Source organism: Mytilus galloprovincialis, chromosome 1, assembly GCF_965363235.1.
Source record: "Mytilus galloprovincialis chromosome 1, xbMytGall1.hap1.1, whole genome shotgun sequence".
Lineage (NCBI taxonomy): Eukaryota > Metazoa > Mollusca > Bivalvia > Mytilida > Mytilidae > Mytilus > Mytilus galloprovincialis.
Window position 1 is genome coordinate 35,626,980 of NC_134838.1, and position 4,427 is coordinate 35,631,406.

General features: G+C 31.9%; 1 protein-coding gene across 1 annotated transcript in view; it reads right to left on the bottom strand.

Moving 5' to 3' along the window:
* LOC143072814 (DEP domain-containing protein 1A-like) overlaps positions 1 to 4,427 on the bottom strand; it is a 249,246-nt gene that overhangs the window by 221,335 nt on the left and 23,484 nt on the right. The gene's annotated exons all lie outside the window — the stretch shown is intronic.

Below are 4,427 nucleotides of genomic sequence, written 5' to 3' on the forward strand. Positions count from 1 at the left end.
GACTCAGGGTTATGTCAAAGAACGTATCGTCCGCCTTCTAAAAAAGCTACCAAAACATTGTTTATAAATATTCCGTATCAACTTCACAAATAAGTATAGATTATGGGAAACGTTCTGATGTTGTTTATCATCTTAATAACGTGTTATAGTGTTCTTTTATTTGTCTTTATGAATATTACTTTTACTGTTTAGTCTGATTTATTGTGATATCCACTTGACGTTTTCTGTACTTATACATCCCGTCATTGTGTTATCGTTCTATGATAATTTGTGCATTCTTGTCTTTTGGTTTTGTTTGTGTGTTTTGTCTATATGCTTTTTTTGTGTTTCTTTGATGTATATGATTGGGCTCGGTTCTTATAAATTCCTGCATTATTTTATTGTTCTATGCCAATTTTGGTATTCTGTCTTTCATTTTTGCTGATGTGCTTTGTCTAAATGCCTTTTTATGCTTCATTGTTTCGTATTTGTTTGTTTTGTAGTGATTAAGATTATAACACAATGTCGACTGTTGTACCCCTATTTTTTTACATTTTTACCTATGATGTCTGTTTGTTTTATTCAGTCAATATAATTAATTTGATACGACTGTCATGCAAGTGAGAGGTTTAGATAGCTATAAAACCAGGTTTATTCCACTAGTTTCTACACAAGAAAATAACTGTACCAAGTCAGGAATATGACAGTTGTAATCCATTCGTTTGATGTGTTTGATATTTTGATTTGCCATTTGATTAGTGACTTTCCGTTTTGAATTTTCCTCGGAGTTCAGTATTTTTGTGATTTTACTTTGTATGTACCCCTAGACGTAGACACAGTCACGCGTATCATCATTACACATCTCATATGCTATATTTCCAGTGTCTCTATAAAAGACCTTCTGCCATTTACACAGAAGCTGTTTGATATTCACTACATCAGAACGAAGTTTTATGTACTACTTTTTAACAAAAATTAGCATTGAATTTCTCTGTGCAACAAATGTTAGGAAACTATTATTTTAAATCTTCATTCAAACCAATACAAACGTACTGTAACCAACTCGAATAATGTACAAAAGCACACTCAAACTCATAAGTCGAAATGAACTGACAACGCTATGGCAAAATCAATATCCTTACAATCAAATAACTGTTGATTAGTCTGTTAAGTGCTTAACAACTAAACATGCAATCCTGATTAAATTTGTCGTAAACTATCAATTATGGATGGGAGTATGTTAATCAAATATGGATACTCAAAAGATATATTACAGTACATATTAATGTTTTTTTGTATCAATGTAGATACAAGCATCTTTTAAGGAAGGGATTGATTATATTTTGTAAAAATAAACCATTTTAATTCAAACGTGTATTTCAACAAACAATGGACATTACTTTGGACATCAATTGTGCTCTTCTTCTTGTCGACTTTTCCTTAATTTATGTGAGGCAAACTTTATTTACAAATAGTACCGGTTGTGTATGGAGTTATCATCTGCCAATTGTTATCTTTTATATGGTGTTGCTGCTTACAAGGAAGCTATCAAATCAAGGATTCCAAGTGGTTTAGTTGAAGTCATCTCTTCGAAAATTCATAGATGGTGACGAATATGTTTAAATCATTCAATTTATTGTAACTGGTCCCCTGTCCATTTTCCCTGTAATGGCATTGCAAAATAAGATGTATCACCGAATTTTAGTACTTTTAGAAGTAAGCAAAACGACGAGTATCACTAAGGGAACTTAGTGTGCTAACCCTTTTGAAGCAACTGAGATCACCCCCAGATATTGGTGAAGTTGTTGATACTCATTGTGTTACTTGGTTGTTGTTTTTTTCGTTTTTTCTTAGTTTTTTTTGTTGCCATAACGGTAATAGTTTGTCACTAACTCATGTGTTTCAACATTACTTTGATATCTCCTGTCTCTCTTTGAGGAACGTAAGGAAATCATGCAACACTGGTTTTATGATAAAACATAAGGTACATAATGTTAACAAAAACTTCAGCTCAATTTACCTATGCAGTCAGGAGTCTACTTCGTCAAAATTATCTCCCCATTACGCCAGTTCATTTTCACAATCGTAGAAATGGAAGCCATTGTAGGGATGACGCGCTACCAATATTGCTCTTGGAAACCGATAAATTTATCTACATTGCACCATTACGATCCTTATATGTTAGTTGTATTTTAAAAGACAAATGTATCAACTAGTTAATGAGCATCAGTTAATAAACTTGTCTGCGTTGATTCAACTTAAAACTATTGTCTGATCGGTTGTCAGGTGGAATTTTCGAAAATTCATAAACATTTAAAAAAATTCTAATTAGATATTTCGTGGAAGGGCAGATTAGATTTTTTTAGTGTATGAAGACTATAAACCCTAGTAATCACACACAAAAAATTAGAATGTTTCGAAGATATGCATTTTCATCATCCAACTTGAAAGACTGTCGTCAAGTACTTTCAGTAAAAAAATAGCTATTCGAACACACCTTCTCTGTTTTTGTGACTCATATATTTCATCTTTTAGTACTGTGATTCTTTTTTGTTATAAAGTCAACCTGTAGCTTTAATATATAAAAATGATAGAATCTGAAGCGAGACGATGTATCAAATATTCTTACTTTGTACGATATCAAGACAAAATACTCAACTCAAACACGCCCTAACATAAAAAGGTGCATTCGATTTTCTCTTTTTGTTACCCATTTTTTGGAATTTTTTTCTTCAGTCACATAATGGAAGGGCAGACACGAAAATTACTGAACTAATAGATTAATATGTTTTCCGTCCGTGGTAATTTTTTCATAAAAATCGGAGGTTATGCATTTTCTTCATCCAACTTGAAAGATACCCATGTCGTCGACTTGATATCTAATTGTTCTGCTTAACTATGTACTAGATAAATTGAAAACTTATGCAAATGGTGTTTTTAAAATAAAACACCTCGTAATTGAGAAGAAAACTGCAATTTTGTTTGTTTCTATTAACTTTTAAAAATTTGGTCACTATAGTAAACAATACAGTAAACATTTATCGCCTTCTCTAACAAAGAGCTTCGATTCTTTTGTTCTATTTCAACCTGGTTTCCGACTGTATGGTGCAATGTAAACCACAGATCATTCTGGCGTATATACAAAATTTAGTCCTGGTATCTATGATGAGTTTATTTACTACCACTAGGTCGATGTCACTGCTGGTGGAGATTTATTTTCCCGAGGGTATGACCAGGCTAGTAGTCAGCACTTTTTGTGCTGACATGAATTATCATTGATATGGTTATATTTATAAATTAACTGTTTACAAAATTTAAATTTTTTTGAAATACTAAGGCTTTTTCTACTTCAGGCATAGATTACCTTAGCTTTATTTGGCAAAACTTTTAGGAATTTTGGTCCTCAATGCTCTTCAACTTCGTACTTTATTTGGCCTTTTTAACTTTTTTGGATTCGAGCGTCACTGATGAGTCTTTTGTAGACGAAACGCGCGTCTGGTGTATATACAAAATTTAGTCCTGGTATCTATGATGAGTTTATTTAGTTTAGATACTGTCAGTCTGTAACTTCTTATAATATTTATTCCTCTCGATTTCTTAAATTCCTGTTCCACATGTGGCACCCGTCGTGTTTCTCATTTTATAACAAACCCGGTAGATAGTGAAACTCGGTAGTTCATATTCGTTAAAAGGGGACGGGATGTTGTTAGAATATAAGAAACCTAATATAGATTTAGCATATAACAAAATAGCCAATGAATATATCTATTTAACAGAATCGAGTTTTAAAAAGTCATAAAATTGTGAGCACCCCATTCAATTATCATTTTCTCTTACGTTTATGGTCAGTGTGTTACCACATGGAAGTCATGCATGAATTGTAGCAGCATTATTTAATTTAAAACTTACAACAGTAACAAGAGAGACAAGATAAAAAAAATATCATGTAACAACATCATTGTAAGATACGTTTTTATATATTTGATTGAAAATCAAATCATGGTCCCTTAATGCAATAATGTTCACTGTATTGCATGCAACATTTACTTGAACGGTTTCAACTAGATGGACGTGTTCGGTTCTTGTTTGGTTCTTTACTGTATTACTGTTATTTATGAAAAACTTGTAAAATAATACATAGCTATTGTAATCTCAAAGATATTTAAACGATTTCGCACCTTAAAGATCAACCTATAGTATAATCTGACACAATAAATTGTTTTGCTACAAAATATAATAAATGTAATAACTTTCAAAAGTTATCAGTATTTTTCAGCTATTTCTTACAATAAATGTTTTTCTTTTCCTGAGAATGTTGAAACAATAGAAGGTATGTATCGAAACTGTTTATCAACAATGGATAATGTTAAACACATTGCCTAATCAGCTGATACAGAAGATCACTGCGAACGTGACGCAAACTGTTTCAGTTCTTGTCCAATTAAAAT